Source organism: Melitaea cinxia, chromosome 15, assembly GCF_905220565.1.
Source record: "Melitaea cinxia chromosome 15, ilMelCinx1.1, whole genome shotgun sequence".
Classification (NCBI taxonomy): Eukaryota; Metazoa; Arthropoda; class Insecta; order Lepidoptera; family Nymphalidae; genus Melitaea; species Melitaea cinxia.
This window is the reverse complement of record NC_059408.1, coordinates 10925493-10944797: the sequence shown is the minus strand read 5'-3', so window position 1 is coordinate 10944797 and position 19305 is coordinate 10925493.

The following is a 19305-nucleotide window of genomic DNA, read 5'->3' as shown; positions in this document are numbered from 1 at the left end:
AATCCACGTGGACGAAGTCGCACGCACAGTTAGTTTTAAAATATTATTTTGTTTAGGATCGTAAGAATTATCATCAATATTTATAATAAAAGAATTCTTCGAGTTGTATAAAGTTTGAATGTCCAACGTTTTTTCTTCGATTTGTAGTTCTACTATAAAAATTATTGACCCAAGTTTATTTTTACGAATAGCTTTTGAATTGACAAAAAACGCGTCCGCACTGTCTAAAGGTACCAATATACCTATACAATGTGAACTGGCCGTTCTATTTATACATTATTATTCCTCAAACATGGTTTTTTTAATTTTTTTGTATGACTACGGTGGCAAACAACTTTACGATTCTTCTGATGGTAAATTGGTACCTGCCTAGGAACGAATGCAAATTCAAAAACACGTTGCTTCCTCAGGAGCCCTGGTCACCTCACTCACCTCAGGAACAGGAGCACAACACTACTCGAGAACAGCATTATTTACCTTGTGGTTCCCAATCGGGCTGCTCCAGATTTTGAGGAGGATATTTCCTGCTGCACCTCAATTAAAAAGTCATTAGTTTAATTTCACAGATCACGGTTAAGTAATTTATTTATAATAAAATAAATACAGAGAATTAAATAAGAAAAGGTAATAATATTTGTTTTCTTTGTAAATGAATATAATATCAAGAATTAATTTTATTTTTAAATTTTTTCAGTATCTCCACGTGATATATACGTCTTCTACACGTGAAGCAAACACTTTGTACCCCTATTTAAGAAAATTGCACCGACGGAGGAGTATGAAACTTCGCACACTTATAGTTTATATAAAGAAGGAGTGTAAAATTGTAATACTTTTTTTTTATTTATGCCTAAGGAATACATTAAATCATTAAAAAAACATTTCACACACTACCATTTATTTGACATACACACACACGCACGCATGCATATATACTCTTTTGTTTATTATTACAGAAGTAGAGTCTTTGTCAACAGAACCTTAATAATGTTCAAATTTATAGTTAAAATTAATTATGGTCGAATTTCGACCACTGGGCGACCACAAGTTAATACAAATATGTAACTATTAGTTACTATGGCAACGAATAGTTCCTTCTTACTTTTCGGCACCTACAATAATTTTGATTGTCGACTATCACAACGTAGACGGACACTGCAAGCGAAAATATATCTTAACAGTCGACTTTTAAGTCGTTATTGCATCACAGCTCAGCATCAGTAAAGCGACACTAAAACGGGCATGCTCTTTTTTACCCGACTCCGTAGTCGGGTAAAAAAGCTAAGAATGGTAATGGATTATTCCCTAAAAGAGAAGTAATGGTCTTTCCAGTATTATATGTATATTCTAATTATAAGAAATTGAGATAATTTTACTTTAATTTTACTATTTAGTTATTGTGAAGTTATTAATTTATAAAAATAATAGAAATCACGAAAAAATATTAATAAAACTTTTGTCACATGTTTTTACATAAATTCAGAAAATACCTTAACTACTTTACCTGGACTTACAGCTTACGGTGAAACATTACAACTATATCTACCTACCTATTTTTAAAGTGAGTAAGTATATTAAGACTATTACCAAACAAAAATGTATTAAAGTATTAATAGTTTTTACCGTCTTTTTGTAAAAAGCGCTTAACTTAGCTACTTAGCTAAGCGCTTTAGTGATAAGTAGATAAGGGGGGAGGTAATATGTTTTACATTTTAATAGTACCTGCGTAAATTATTTTACCTTCTACCTTGTTTGTTCTTATGGTAAGTAACTTAATGCTTGTGTTATAGGTAACAGCCGGCTGATATAGCTAAATACTTTTTTTTATAAATATACATAGAAATATTACATATATAAATACTAATATTACACCCAAACTCAGGCGAGAATCGAACCCGCAACCCGTGAAACAGAAAGCAGGGTCACTACAAACTGCGCCAACGAGCTAGTAAAAGTTCAGAGTTAAACCTAAGTACCTAGTTAAGTCAAGAAGTTAAGAAGTAGGTAATAACTTCATAGTAATGACGTAATAACTTCAATTTGATTAAAATCGAACAGGAATATGTTATTTTACAAATGATGATTTTGATATTATTTTGATATGATGGAAGATTTCTGAAACGAAGGTGTGCTAGAATATATTTTAGAAATAAATGGCACAACGTAAAAAAGCCACAGGGCAATAATCATAAAATTAGAAAGTCTTAACGCGACGGTCGTTGATTTGGTCGTTTACAGACATTTTACAATGAAATTCACTCAATTACGGTAATAAAAAATATATTGTAGGCAAACACAGACCTTTGAGTTAGAAGCCGACAGCTACCGATCGGTTTTATGCAACCCTCGAAACTATGGCGAGGAACAATGCGCCAGCGCACAACAATGACTGCTCCTTCAAAGGTCTCTTTCCTTTATTTTGACCCAAACATTGGCATCGCAGCATTGTGGGTCCTTTGTTAGCTATTTACCGACTTTTGGGTTGCTACATTGAAGGGCTGCCATCAATTCTACATGGTTGAAAAAAAAAGTGTGTACTGATCCGACATTTTTTGTGAAAAGATTCAACGACGCAGCTCAGTTGACGACTTAATTTCGTTCGTTATTTAACAAGTCGAAATCGAGTTATTCGTATTGAATAGAAATGCAATTACGTTACATCGGTGTGGTCTTTAAGGAACACCTACCGATGTTATTTACGCCTTTATTCTACATTTACTAATAATATTAATTAATTAATAAAATTATAGAGATAATCATTACATTTCGTAATATTATTATAGAAAATAAAAATAAAAAATAATAGTAGTATTACAAAGGCTCCTAAAATGATTTCATAGTAAAATATGACTTACAGTTTCAATGTAATAGGTAATTACAGCTATGCAGAATCGCATCTAAATTCGGTAGCGACCTTTCGCTAGTTGTTAGTATTGTGCCCCTTATAAGCCAACAATTTTATAATTGAATATTTATTTTTACTTTTTTTATTATTAAATATCATTTTTATGTAAATGGAAACGTTATAATCGCTAACGACTTATAACAACTAATTGTTACAAATTAAAGTTTAAGAAAACATGTGATTCTGATTCTTGCCAGAAACGAACAATACCACCTAATATCTTTTCTATGGAATTTTGGAACTGTAACAAAATCAACACATGATACATTTTTTGTTTTAAATTATGACGTCAACAATAGTTTGCGAATTCTGTGGTGCAGTAAACATTTTCGACTCATTTTATATTGCTATTTTTTGCTTGTAAATATCTTGCTTAGATTTATTTAACAGATAAGCGAGACATGATTATTATTATTATCCTTTTGAGTTTATAATGTACATAGAAATTTTTTTTTGAGTTTACTCCTTAAGTATCGATTGTTATCATATAAGGCCACCGGTATGAAAAAAATGTGAGAAAGAAATCTACTGAACGAATGAACTCGTTACGTTTCTCGTAACGCCATCTATCGCATAAAGTCTGAAGGCGCAACGACGTTTTCTAATAACGCCATCTATCCCTATAGAGTTCCGATAGATAGCGTTATTTGATTCGTTTATTTACTAATATTTGATATGGTATTAATCTTTTTCTTAGACTAGTAAGCCTCTTTGGGCCTATTTAGACAGTCGATCTGAAGGAGTAAACTCCAGTTTTGCGTAGGAGCTGACACACACACTTTTTTATTATTATGCGTAATTCCAGAGATGTAATAACGTTGAGTTTGTCTATATTAATTTTTAATATTATAATAAAGAATAAAAGATATTTTACATTGTCAACAATGCATTGAATGCTTTTTTTATTGCATTACTAGCTGTGCCTGCGACTTCGTCCGCGTGGAATTTAATAAAATAGATATTGTTCAATTCGCAGAGTTATAAAATAATAAAAAATTTAAAATAAAAGTAGCCTAAGCTACTCCTTATTACATCAGCTATCTGCCAACGAAAGTCTCGTCAAAATCAGTTCAGCCGTTTCAGAGATTAGCCGAAAAAATCAGACAGACGCACAGACAAAAACTATAAAAAATATGTTTTTTGTATATTTACAGTGTATGTATATAGTAACAAAATATGACTTTAATAAAAAGCGGTTATTTTAATATTAAAAAACAGACACTCCAATTTTATTTATTTGTATAGATGTGTCGAATGGCCTTACGAAATGACGTGTGTATTTAGTAGTATTTTTAAAATTTTATCGTAAACTAGCGGACCCGGCAGACGTTGTCCTGCCCGAAAAACAGCTACCAAATTTGATAGCTTACATACCGATAGCAGCGCCACCTACCATTTGAGATAACTACCCTATCTCCCAAGTTAGACCAAATTACAGATGCTTACAAAATTTGATAAAAATTGATTCAGTAGTTTCGGAGCTACATACAGACAGCAGCGCCACCTACCGGGTCCTATTGAGATAAAAACTACCATACCTTCCAAGTTAGACAAAATTACAGATGCTTACAAAACTTGATAAAAATTGGTTTTGTAGTTTCGGAGCTACATACAGATAGCAGCGCCACCTACCAGGTCCGATTGAGATAAAAACTACCCTATCTCCCAAGTTGGACCAAATTATAGATGCGTACAAAATTTGATAAAAATTGGTTCAGTAGTTTCGGAGTTACATACCAATAGCAGCGCCACCTATCGGGTCCAATTGAGATAAAAACTACCCTATCTCCCAAGTTGGACCAAATTACAGATGCTTAAAAAATTTGATAATAATTGGTTCAGTTGTTTCGGAGTTACATACATTTAAAATTTTTATTGTTAACGCTCACCCGCGCAATCCTTATTGGGGATGAGTTATCCTAAAATTCGCTCATTGATCATTTCTACATCCCATAAAGGAAATTCGTACCAAATTTGGAGTCGATAGTTTAAAAACGGGAATTTTCCATTGTTAACGCCCCCGCAAGAACATTATAAGTAATGTGAAATAGCTAGTTAATATCATTTTTACTGTATGTAAAATTAAATTAAAATGCGGTCTACAATTAAGATCAATTTAATCATTAATAACTTACGTAAAATGCGCCCTAATATATTACTTAACATGAACTTTATTGAATAGCAATAAAGTTCAAATTGACTCTATATTTTAGTTAGAAAACGTTTTTGTGGGAAAAGAAAAGGCATGTTTTTAGGGTTTTCCTGGAAATTATTCGAATTTTTCTCGCCGTAAAAACCATTCTTGGACTTCAATGAACATTTAAAAGAAAGAATTGGTAAAATTAGTCTAGGTGTTGTTGAGTTATGCGCTTACCAACACATTTTGCGATTCATTTTTATATATAAGAGATATATATAGTTATTGTATATTTAGTTCAAATTGACTTTTAAGTATTATTACAAATCTTTTGTATGGGAGTATAGAAAAGTGTTGTTTTTAGACTTTTTCAGGAAAATTATTTTTTTTTTTTAGAATTTTTCTCTCCGTAAGAACCATCCTCGTACTTCAAGGAACATTTTAAAAAAAGAATTAGCGAAATCGGTCCAACCGTTCTCGAGTTTTGCGCTTAGCAACACATTCAGCGACTCATTTTTATATTATAGATTACTATTATCGTAATAAGTTCAAAATGTACTAACCTGGCATCATATTTAGTACAAAATATCACACCTAAATAATACTGAACATAAGCAGTGTTGTATTCCTGTGGTGAGTAAGGTGGCAAAAGCTCCAGGGGTATGGTTAGGGGTAGGCAGTATTGGTGTTGCAGGTCTTTATAATATAGTAACTCCTTAGGGGTGTCCTTAAATTACGTGAGGTGTTTTTTTTTTTTAATTTTCTGTTCTGACTATGGGCAACACACATGAGTTCACACCATCTTTGGCGTGAACTTATGAAGGCCTATGTCCAGCAGTGGACTGTGATAGGCTGAAATGATGATGATGATGATAATCATCATATCAAAACAATAAATTTAGAAAAAAAATAGTATTGTTGTAATTAATATAATTATAGCTTCGTTTTCTTCCTGGTTAAACTTAACATTTAAATCAGTTGATAACACGATCTATTTTTAATTGATCAGGCCACATATGGTTAACATTTGACATAACGAAAAAACGGAAACGAACCCCAAGAACTTGTAACCCTTTTCATATTATCAAACTTTAATTGTTACCGAATGCCGTTTATAATTCAAACTTTTTATAATATCGTATAGTTATTTTAGTTTTTAGCTTTATATTACCTAATTTTATAATATTTAGGATTATGCGTACTCAAATCCGAAATGCTGAAGAATTTAGTTTCATTGGATTACAGTGTGTTATGTCTTGTTGTATTTACAAAACTAGTTATGATCGACACAACCTCAATAAAATGTATTCAAATAGTTTTTAATGTAATGAAATAAATTAAAAAAAAGTAATGTTTTATGAAAATCCTTAATATTTAAGATCTAGTAGTATCTAATCTTCTAAGTCTAGTAGTCACTAACTTATATTGTGGAGTTTTAAAACAACTAATGTAGTAATTTGGGGTAAATTTTTCTAAAATGTTGTTCATATAACTTAAAATTTTACTTTTGTGTATAAAATCCTGTTAATCCGAGTCTACGAAGTTAACTCATGAAGAGTTCATCTGATTGCATGCGACGAAAATCGCCCGAGTAGAATTTTTTTCGTGTTCCTTATAAGGACCGGACCGGGAATACTCGATCTGGACCGGATAAGGTATGTAACGCAGAAAATTTGTCTGGACCTGATCAGGATGAGATGAGATTTCCTTCTTTCTTTTTTTTCCAGATCAATCATCTGCGTTACATACCTTGCCTGGTCCGGGTCGGGTATGCCTGGTCCGGTCCTTTTAAAAAACACGCATTCTTGAAAAAATTGTTACCTAAAAAAAATGAATTGATATTATAGATATGTTACTTAACATAATTATTATTATATTTGTTTCCGTTTATTTTTTCCAATGTATTATTTATTTTCGTTTTTACTTTGATTTTTTAAATTATTTTTATTTATTTTTATATTGTTAATTAATTATTATTATGAATTAAATTTTATTTTTTAACTTCTATTAATTAACTACTAATTAACTACTTCCTCGTACTAACGATTGCTCCACTGTGTAGAAATGAACTCCCTGCTAGACTGTCCTGATAACTGTATAATATATATACTAAGTGCGCTTAAAAACATCGATTGCGCGATTCAGGCTCAGTTCACGTAATTTCTTTCAGGCTATCCTGATTGAACCAGACCTAGTCCTGATGCAGTTATGCCTTACCATACTTGATTATATTTTACATCAGGCTACCCTTGTCTGGACCAGACCTGGTCCTGATAGAGCTTGCCGGATATGGCATGCCTCATTCTATCCTAATCCGGTCCAGGTACATGATCTGGTTGAGCCTGACTTTTTTTCTAGTCGGGCTGGTGTATTGGTGCGTATGCCGTGACGGCAGCGCCTAAATACCGACGGTCGCAGGTTCGATTCCCGCTCGCAGTGGAAATTTGTGTTTATACAAATAAAAATTTGACGATTTTCTTTCATTTACTAAAATACTAATAAAATTTGTTTTAAATTGAGTACATTGTATTTATTTATAATGTGTAGGTACTTAAGAAACTTATAGTAATTGAATTGTTAGAACCTGCATACTTGAGACCGTACTTAAAATCCTATTACACTATACACCAAATAAAAAAATTGTAATCTTCAAACGTCTATAGCATTTAAAGTGAAAATAATTTATAATATTCATAAAGAGGTAATGTCTATCAATAAAGGAATCCATTAAAAACTTAACGTAAGTATATACCGGGGTGTGTTTTGTAATTTATTATTATTGAAGTGCGAACAATGAATAGAATTAAAACGTCCCGCTGTTACGAACGCACTTATTTCGCTATGTTTTTAAACTTTATACCGACACAAAAGGTAAATCGTTCTCAAAAATTTGGCAAAAGGTAAAGACCAAAACGTAACTCTATAATTGGCCACTTGAATTTTAAGGGAATCCTTTCCGGTTCGTAAGTAGAATTATAAATATGTGTAGAGCTGGCGATAGTTAAATAAAAATGATTTAAGATTATTTTTTGTTAATAATTTTTAGTTAATTTTACTATAAGTAAAATTTTGGTAGGAAAAACCCATTAAAAACATAAATTAAAGATTCAAAAAATAAATAATATAATAGATAGACATAATAGGTGTGCATAAATGTGCTTCAAATATGATTCGTCGTCATCGTGCCTTTAAATAAATTATAATATTTGTATATGTAGCTTAACAGCCTCCGTAAACGTATGTTTAAGTTACACGTAAGTTCCAACGTGACTTAATGTTCCATGGGCCCTAAGTTGGGCAGAGGACCTCCACAATGTATATATTTGATTGCTTATACATGTATAACACTGTAACAGCCATAATTTGATATATTTTAATATTCGGTCGATTTCTACCGTTTCATTCGCTCTACAATATTTCCTCACTCGGCCAGAAGTATTGTATAAACAGAGGAAATCCGGTAAGCGCCTGCGGACCAGTTTAAGGTTTTATGTTAAACTAATGTTGATCGTCGGATCAGGACGTGCATTTATGTAACGATTACTGCAATTATTGCGTAAAAGGAATTACATAATAGACATGAATTAAGGGAACTTAACAATGAAACTTTTAAAATTCTTGTAACTTCAATACCTACTCAAATTTAAGCTCCATTAAATGGCATTTAAATTTTCGTTTTTAATAAGTCAACGCGTTAGTTATGCGTGCACAATTTTTTTATAGCGAATAATATTTTGTGTTCACATGAAATATCGGGCATTTTTAATATAATTTGTTATGAAAATATATTAGTTCAATAAAAAATGTATAAAAAAGGAAACATTAAACGAATATATCGCTTTGGAATTGCGTAGCTATCGAAAAAATGTGACGCTGTAAATCAAAATAATCAGAGTTGGGTGTATGTGTGAAATTCCATACTAACATTGGGGAGAGTGGGGCGAATACTCATTACCGGCACGTGACACGAGTCTCACCGCGCCCACTCGACCCCCTCGACTGTTACATTCGGCAATGAGTTATTGAGTGCGCTGAAAGCTCATGTATTCAACCGTCACTACTCGTGTTTCGTGACGAGAAGAATTCGGTACGTAATTACTGATAGTCACTCTGAATTAATCACCTGCCCTTTATTGCAATGCGTCCACTAATTAGAATCTTCTCTTCTTGAGATTTAAAAATGTAACTAATTCTACAGTTGTTATAACAACTTAGCACTATAGTGGTAGGTATAACTAAGTATCTATTCTTTGGTGGCAATATTTTTTCGCAAAAGTAATAAAATATATGTACATCACGGAATAGCGCATTGTTAATTGCGTTTGATTGATGACGCAATACGAACCGTCAAATTACCCTCCAAATGTGACCCGCATCAGTGGAAAGGCGACAAAATATCAACGGTTTTTCGCTTGCCCGCCGTATTTTTCTAATTGAACCATGTGTGATTTATTATTGGTGTGATGATGCATCATTCTTTCAACAGCAGCCGCGGCACCCCACGGGCTTGCGGCCCGAATGATTGCTACAAATGTTCACATCCGCGCTTTTTAACTGCCGGCCCACTCCGCCCCGACTTCCCCTCGATTCTTTTTTATTAAACTGAGTAATCGATTTTTTGAGACTTTATTGAAGTATTTGAAGTATCGAATTGCGTTAAGTGAAAGAGATTTCCTGCTATTGTGTCATATTAGAAACAAAAAAAAAAACGCCGCGTATATTTTTCAAATTTGCGATTAAGGGTTCCGATGGTCTAGAAATTTCGATTTTTTTTCATATTTCGAAAGTATAGTATTTCAAAAATATATAGTTAAACTTTGATTAGCACGTTGGCGCAGTTTGTAGTGGTTCTGCTTTCTGTTCCGCGGGTTGCGGGTTCGATTCCCGCCTAAGTCTGGCTGTAATGTTTGTATTTACATATTTCTATATGTATTATTTGTATGTATATTAAAAAAAATAGTTCTAACAGTAGGATGTTACCCGTAACACAAGCATTAAGTTGCTTATCATAGGAACAGACGACCGTGTGTGAATATTATAAAGAAAAAAAAATAAAGCGTTTGAAAGGACTTAGGGGTATATTATATGGTGCTGGAATAGCTAATTAATCGTCAGTATACGTTCATATCTAATTTTCTTGAAAATTTCCTTGACTCATATTTTAAACGTGTTTGTCTCAAAACAAGCCTGGCGCTAGGCAAAAAATACTACTCAGTCGATTCGTTTCAAATTTTAATGTTTAAAATTTAAAAATGAATACATTAACTGCTTTCTCAAGACGAAAAATATTTTTTTTGCGTTGAATATAAAAGTAATTTAATCTTTAGTCATTGCAGAAATAACATACCTACTAGATCATTAAAATAATTGTGTTTGCAGGCAAACGAAGAAAAACCGACTTCAATTATATCGACAAGTAATACAACGTAGGTAGACGAAAAAATAGTCAAGTAAATACGCATTATCAAAGATTACTCCAAAAGTTGTAATCAGATCTCGATGAAGTTTAAATATGACCACATGATAAACACCGGCTTTCGATTAAATTAAAAATCATAAAAATCGGTAAACCCCGAAAAAAGTTATGCGGTAAGGTATAACTTATTTTCGAGAGTTTCCCTCGATTTATCTGGGATCCCATCATCAGATCCTGGTTTGTTGGAAAGGAAGAAGATATTTGGGTTATCTGGAAGAAATGGCTAAATAGCCATAAGTCCGGCCATTGTACTTCACTGTCTGTAAATATTTCTAAATGTGTTTATTGTTTAAAAAATGTAGTTGTGGTGTACAATAAAGTATAAATAAATAAATAAATATCCCAAGTGTGGTACTCTGATAAGAAAACTAGAATCTGATGACGAAATTCCAGAGAAATCGAGGGAAAATGGTCGAAAATCGTAGTGACGCCTAGTGTGTTTGTTAATTTTTTTTGTCTTGTAATTGAAGTCAGTTTTTTTCGTTTGCGAACAAACACAATTATTTTACCTGCAATACGTGATAAAAAAAAAATTGAAATTTTCGGCCTACAATTTTCAACAATGCGCCATTTCTTCAAAAAATGCGATCTGCGGTAGATTTACTTATAAAGAATAATGCGTTTTTTTTTTAATTTCAGACCCATAGAAGAGCTAAATCATCGCCCGCCGCCTAGGATCTTTTTTTAAGGAGACTGATTTCAACGCCATCTTTAAAATAGTTAAAATATTTTTTTTTCTTTGTAATAATGATTTTTGTGTATTTAAATAGTAATAAAATACTCCTTCAAAAGTTTCAAAAGTTTTGGTTGTTTTAGATATATATATTTTTTTGTCTTTAATAATCAAGCTTAGCAAAATGTTAATAAATTATAATATCCTTTATTAAACGTTTTTGTTCAACTTTTCTGACACATTGCTACAAAAAACTTACTAATTTGATTGTTTGTAACTTAGCATGCACTTTTTAAAAGTAAATGTGTCAACATTTCAAGAAGGACAATATCATGGGACAGCGTTCAAAATAAACGCTAAAATAATACACGAATCTAAGATAAAGTATCGAGAATCTAAAAATGAAAACGTGTCATTTCGATAGTTGCTCGCACTTTCATCATCTCCATAAAGGAAGTTTCCAGCACGCGGTCCCATTGTCGCTGATACCATTGTTCTCAGCCGGATCCGGACGAGCATGTGTTCCCATGCATCACAATTAATGAGAATTTTAAGGTAGTGTTTTTCATCTTCACACCTACTCGGTCACAGAACATTTGTCACAGAACAGAAAACTTGGAAATTTTAAAACCTCGGCCTATATGAAATATCTGTATGTGTAACGATAAATTTATTTAATTTGTCATGGTCATACACTTAATGTTGATTTAAAAAATAATTAATTTATATGTTGCTTTTAAAAATTATCTTTCAATTAGAAATATTTTGTTAGTAGCAAATAAGACACTGATTATTTCATTGTTAAATAAAAAAGATGCAAGTAAAAGTAGATAAACATTTTTTTAGAATTTGTTAATTTAACCTAAATAGATGGCCTGCTGTGGGGTTGCAGTAGTAAAGAATAAAGTCATCTCCTCTCTTCCCGTGGGTATCGTAAGAGGCGACTAAGGTCCACCTCCACCTTGGAACTTAAAAAGCCGACCGATGGCATCCAACTGCTGGCTTTGAAATACACAGGCCGGAGACGGGCAGCAGCTTCTTCGGTGCAACAAAGCCAGCCCTGCGGTCACCAACCCACCTGCCCAGCGTGGTGTCTATGGGCAAAACGTATGAGTTCACGCAGCTGAAGTAATGAAATGACATGACGACATGTTTGATATTATGCAGTTTTTGTTGTAAACATCACGATCTCTCTACGAGATGAAATTAACTATTTTATTTCATTAAAATTTATGATAATTGTTATATATTTTTGTAAATATATGCAAATTATGCTTTATTACAAACAAAATGTTACTTTTATGAATTTGGTTCTAATTAAAACTTCATAATGTATGTCTAAACTTTTGCAATAAAATTTCAATTATTTCTCTAATTAAATCTCTAAATTGTAACTTATATCACACAAATTGCTTTAAAAGCGATTTTTGGCTTTAATTAAGCACTCTAACCTCTGATGTAATAAGCAATGATGTAGTGAAATATGTGCGTGTGTACATGCGCGCGTGCGCGTGCTTTTTTATTTTTTTCGGGAAAAAGTTTGTGATAGTTAAATTTAAGAGACATTTTATCGAAATAATTATTTACAAAAATGTAATTTTAGTTAGTTTCAATCATACTGCAATATAGTATATTATAAACGAACAGTTAAGGTGAATTGTATATATCAAATTTAAATCTTTATTAAAAGAGGCTTAGGATACAGAAAAATTGTTAGATATATTATATTTAATACTTTATTTTTATATTATTTTAAATATAATAATTAAGCTTCTAAAACCAGCTCTAGCTATGTCAGAGGAAATTATTCTCATGGCGGGCGTGGCGAGGGTTGTCACAATGGCCGCGTTTCCGCGCCGCTGCCCGCCGACAAAAACCGCGCTCGGGCACAGGCGCACACCCCTAATGTCACCGGTTTGTGTGATCTATGGGTGATCAGTTTGAGTGTTTTTATTATCTGTCTTCTTATTATTACTACAATATACTTAGAATTACTAGATATGTTTTATTTTCGCATCTGGTGTTACCCACAAAAATATATTTAAAAACGTCAGAATATAATATCTGGGGGCACGGTAGTGCCCCCGCCAAGACGAACCAAAAAAAAAAAAAAAAAAACCGAAAAGCACTACCTATCTTTTCTCGAAGTGCTTCGTCGTTTTTTTGAACCCTCATAACTTGGGTTTGGATTATACCAGATAAACAAAATTCTGGGGATATGATGTCAATAGTGGACTTATTAAACATATAAAGTTTCAATTGCATAGCTTTTATACTTTAGATTTTATTGATATCTAAAAAACCCCGATTTCGTCACTCACTGATGATCATCAAAATTCTTAGAGTACTTCCTGAAGTCCAAGAAAGCTGAAATTTGGTATGTAAGCTAGTATTAGTACACAAACAACAAAAAAATTCTAAAACTTGGAACTTTTACCCCCCAACCCCTTAAACTAGGGGATGAAAGTTTGTATGAGACTTACGCAAATTTTGATGCTAGAGGTCTGAAAATTGATATAGGGATTCCTTGTTATTAATAATAATAATAAAATACATAAAAAATAAAAATCGGTTATTAGTTCATGTCGAAAATTTACATTTTGTAATTTTGAAATTTAAGTTTTGGCGGAGATCACCGTTTGCATATCAGTTCAACATAAAATCAAAAACAGCGTGCTTAAACCGAATATGGTGAAGATTGGATAATATTTATGGTATAAAATGTGTCGGAGGTAAAATGCAACTATAATATTGTCATAAGCAACTTACAAAAAGAAGTGAAATCCCACCAAAAACATTTTCATGTAAAATGTTGCCAAGACGAGATCATATGGCTCGCACTGTCAAAAAGTTGTCAGATCTCATGTAGAGCTAAGCTTCTAACTCTACACGTCCTAACTCTACAAGCCCTAACTTCACAAACTCTACACCTTAGTCAAAATATGTGGCTTGGCCGTTTCGTTACTACCGGCTGCCGATGTTGTAGATGACGACTTTCCTGTCTCATTTATATAAATATATTTTCTGTTTTTATTTTTATTTGTATTATATGTATATCAATTATTCTTCTTCTTTTTATTTTTTCTTTAATAGAACTATTGTATGACAGAAAAGTAAAAAACAGTGAAAAAAATTTTCACCTTACGCCCACGTGACGGTAGCGATATTATAGCGGATCAGATATTACAATTAACTCCGTCTTACACTTTTATTTTATTAAAATTATGTATAAAATTTAGATACAACTAACCAATTGATAAAATATAGTTGTTTAATACATTCAAGTATTTTTTATGGCATAATTTCATAAAACTATGATTGTATGTTTGGTTTTTGCTCAGTTGTGTAATAAGTACTTATCCCAAACAAATCACTTACACCGAAGTTCATTATCAAGCTCAGTTATGTTCGCTTATCCCATGTAGTTTTTTTTATAGGTAAGCTATTATACTATCACTGCACATGGAGTGAAAAAAAAAATTACAAATAATAATATGTGTTTTCATCAAAGCTTCTGCGTTCATAATATTTATATGAATTTTTCAATATGTGAGTAGCCTCGTGTCAACCCTTGCGCTGCCGCTGTGGGCGCGCTGAGACGCCCCGCGGAGTGATTGTTCGCGCCGAACGTATGACTTTCAATGCGCCTTTTGTTTCGCACCACCTTAATTATCTAGATTATACTTTGGCAATTATTCTGTATGGTTTAGTTCCTGGTAAATTAATTGCTAATGGATAGTCATTACACAAAATTGGTAAAAGTATACTTTCGTACAAAAATTATAATTTTATCGGAATAGTATAAATTAGCATAATTGTGTTTGCAGGCAAACAAAAACACACACACACACTTCAGCCTATCGCAGTCCACTGCTGGACATAGGCCTCCCCAAGTTCGCGCCACACATCCCGGTCTTCCGCAATCCTCATCCAGCCTACACCAGCAATCTTACGTAGATCGTCGCTCCAACGGGCCGGAGGACGTCCCACACTGCGTTTGCCAAGACGCGGTCTCCACTCTAGGACCCGTCTACTCCAACGGCCATCGGTCCTGCGACACAGATGACCAGCCCACTGCCACTTCAACTTGCTAATTCTGTGGGCTATGTCGGTTACCTTCGTTCTCTCACGGATAGTCTCATTTCTAATCCTGTCTTTGAGAGAGACCCCAAGCATAGCCCGTTCCATTGCACGTTGAGCGACTTTAAGCTTGTGGACCAGTCCCTTGGTCAGTGTCCACGTCTCGGCTCCGTATGTTAACACAGGCAGGACGCATTGCTCGAAAACTTTTGTCTTCAAGCATTGCGGAATCTTCGAAGTGAAGACTCGACGGAGTCTGCCAAACGCCGCCCAGCCCAATCGAATCCTCCTATCGGCCTCCTTCTCGAAGTTGTTGCGGCCTAGTTGGATAGTATGGCCTAGGTAAATATAATCCTGAACAACTTCGAGAAGGGTACCATCGACCGATACCGGTATCGGTATGACTTGGTTGTTAAACATAACTTTCGTCTTATCCAAGTTCATACATAGACCGACACGTCGGGAGGACTCGTTTAGGCCGGCCAGCATTTGGCCTAACTCATCCAGCGTCTCCGCAAAGATGACAATATCGTCGGCGAAACGAAGGTGAGAGATGAATTCACCGTTGACGTTGATGCCCCGTTCCCCCCAATCCAAGGTCTTAAAAACATCCTCTAGCGCAGTGGTAAACAGTTTCGGTGATATTACATCCCCCTGTCTTACCCCGCGCCGGAGGGAAATAGGTCTTGTTCTTTGGTCATTGACATGAACGGTCATCGTCGCCGCGTCGTACATAGATTTTAGTACCTCGATATATCGCCAGTCGATATGACATCTCTGCAGAGAGTCCAGGACAGCCCAGGTCTCGACGGAGTCGAAGGCTTTCTCGTAGTCCACAAATGCCATACACAGCGGTTGATTATATTCTTCCGTCTTTTGGATAATCTGCCGAACAGTATGGATGTGGTCCACGGTGCTGTAGCCATTTCGAAACCCAGCCTGCTCTGGTGGTTGGAATTCGTCGAGTCTTCTGGCGAGACGATTCGTAACAACCCTCGAAAACAGCTTATAGACGTGGCTCAGAAGTGAGATCGGTCTGTAATTCTTTAACAGAGACTTATCGCCTCTCTTAAAGAACAGCACCACCACACTCCTGGACCACGCCTCCGGCGTGGTACCTCGGTGGATGACGGCGTTAAATAGTCTTGCCAAGGCTTTCAGGACAGGTCGCCCTGCGGCTTTAAGGAGTTCAGTGGTAACTCCGTCATCCCCCGGGGCCCTTCCGTTTTTAAGCTGCCCGAGCGCTGCACCAATCTCATCCTCTTCGAAGTCCGGGATACACTCCGAATAATGGCGCAACAATGGTGCCCGTGGATCTTCGGTGTCCCAAGTCGCAGGCTTGCGTGCGCTCGACGAGTACAGCTGTCCATAAAAATTCTCAACCTCTTCTCGGACCTGAGGGCGAGAGCAGACGGTTCTGCCATCTGCTGTTTTAAGCTTCGCAAGAAGGCTTCTCCCCAATGGTCTTTGGAAAACTTTGGACCCCCTATTCTGCTCAATCAGAGTAGCAACCTCTCTCGTATTTGAGCAGCGGAGGTCTCGGCGAATAATTTTCCGTACCCTCTTGGAAAGAGCCCTCTGTTCTGGCGAAGCAGCCGGCAACTCGCGCCTCTGCCGCATCAGATCCAAGGCTTCGGGAGAAAGTTTGGACTGCTTCGTTGGCTTTGTTGGTGGAAAGTGCCTGCGACCCAGTGTACACACCGTCTTCACCACGTTGTCGGTTATCTCGTCCACGTCGCTAGTAGTTTCCAGCGAATCGAATCGGTTTTGGAGTTCCAACTGAAACTGCTCGGAGCCACATAGTATTTGGGGCAGCGTAGGTCGGAGAGTAGATTTCATCAAGCGGGTCCGCTCCTTTCGGAGACATATATTCAGAGTGCCCCGTACTAGCCGGTGGTCGCTGCCGGTGTTAAACCTGTTAACCACTGAGACATCTCTGAATATATGCCTTTTATCCGCTATGATGAAATCTATCTCGTTCCTCGTCACAGTATCGGGGCTTTGCCATGTCCACCTCCTTTGGGGCTTCTTCTCAAAAAATGAGTTCATCAAGAAGAGCCCCTCCGATTCGAGGAAGTTGACAAGCGTCTGCCCCCTGTGATTCCTGTGCCCCAATCCGTGTGGTCCGATGCTCGATCCGTCGCGGCCTTGTACTCCCACTTTAGCGTTGAAGTCTCCCATAACAACGCTGTAGAAGGTCGAAGTAGTGCCATGTATGGCCCTTGTAATATCTTCATACAAGGCTTCGACTTCATCGTATCACTTTCAGGGAGTACCTGTCGGTGAGCTTAAGTACAAGGTACGCTACCCGGGTCGACACACTACTGACTTCCACAACGTTGTTAGTGAGAGTCTTGTGAACCAGAAAACCGACGCCACCTTGGGAAAGCCCATCACCTTCACGGAAGTAGAACAAGTGCCCGGAGTCCAGGATCATCGTGTCCTCTCCCTCTCTTCGGACTTCAGACAACCCCAGTATGCTCCACTTAATGTGACTAAGTTCTACCTCAAGTTCGGTGAGGTGATGGTCCAACCGTAGCGTGCGTCCATTATACGTAGCCAGGAATATTTTTCTATGGCAGCCTCCCGTACCCCGGTGATTCTTGGCACCCTCTACCCCACCGTAACCACGGCCGCTGCCGTAGCCGGGAATAGTGGGGCTGCCGGGAACTGAGGGCCTTATTTTTAGGTTCGAACTCATGGGGGTTTTTGCCCATAGTCACCACGCTGGGCAGGCGGGTTGGTGTTGGTGGGCAAACAAAAAAACCGACTTCAATTATATCGACAAGTAATACAACGTAGGTAGACAAAAAAAAATGTTAAGTAAATACGCATTATGAAAGATTACTCCAAAAGTTGTAATCATATCTCGATGAAATTTAAATATGATCACAATCAACATCGGCTTTCGATTAAATTAAAAATCATCAAAATCGGTACACCCAGTAAAAAGTTATGCAGATTTTCGAGAGTTTCCCTCGATTTCTCTGGGATTCCATCATCAGATCCTGGTTTCCTTATCATGGTACCAAACTAGGGATATCTCCTTTCCAACAAAAAAAGAATTATCGAAAAGCGACGGTCCATAAGCGACGGAGTTATCCCCGAACAAACATAAAAAATAAAAAAAATAAAATAAAAAAAATATATACGGTCGAATTGAGTGACTGAGGTAGGGCACAGCAGGAATTTCCTGCTCAAAATATGGAGCAGCCCGACTGGGGTAGTACCTCGACCTTACAGAAGATCACAGCGAAATATTACTGCTTTCAAGCAGTATTGTGTTCCTGTTGATGGGTAAGGTGATCAGAGCTCCTGGGGGGGATTGGGGATTGGGTCGGCAACTCCCTTGCGATGTTTCTGGTGTTGCAGGCGTCTATAAGCTACGGTAATCTCTTACCATCAGGTGAGCCGTACGCTTGTTTGCCGAACTAGTGATTTAAAAAAAACCCTCCTCGTTTTTTTGAAGTCGGTTAAAAATAAAATTAAAGTAACTAATTGACGTTATCAAGCTATGTCTATATAAACACTTAAAATTACTTATCAACTTATGTACAGGTAAGTCTAGCTTACTGCCTTGGTGGAATAATAAGGTCAACTAACAATTAGTATACACAGGAATGGGCAATTGAAGCTGTCAATACTAACAGTGCCTGGATTGCAAATAATGATAATTTGATATTTCATTGAAGATGACGTATTAAATTCATTTAATTGCGTTTTAAAGTTTTGTAAGCTGATATTATCTAAAAAAAACTAAACAAAATATCGATTTGTGAAATCGATACAGAATAAGAAAATAAAAGGGATATCAAAAATTGCCTTGAGGTATTCCAGCTCGGATATTTCATCGCTGCTACATTAGAGAAAGTCTTTTAAATATTATAGGTACTTAGATTATTTCATTTAGTTAAGGGGCAAGTTTAAGCTCCTGATGAAAACAACAAGCTTCACGAAACAAACTTGGTATGATCTCGTAATCGATGCAGTTGAATGTATTGCTAAAATTCGAGAATAGGAAATAAGAAAAACGA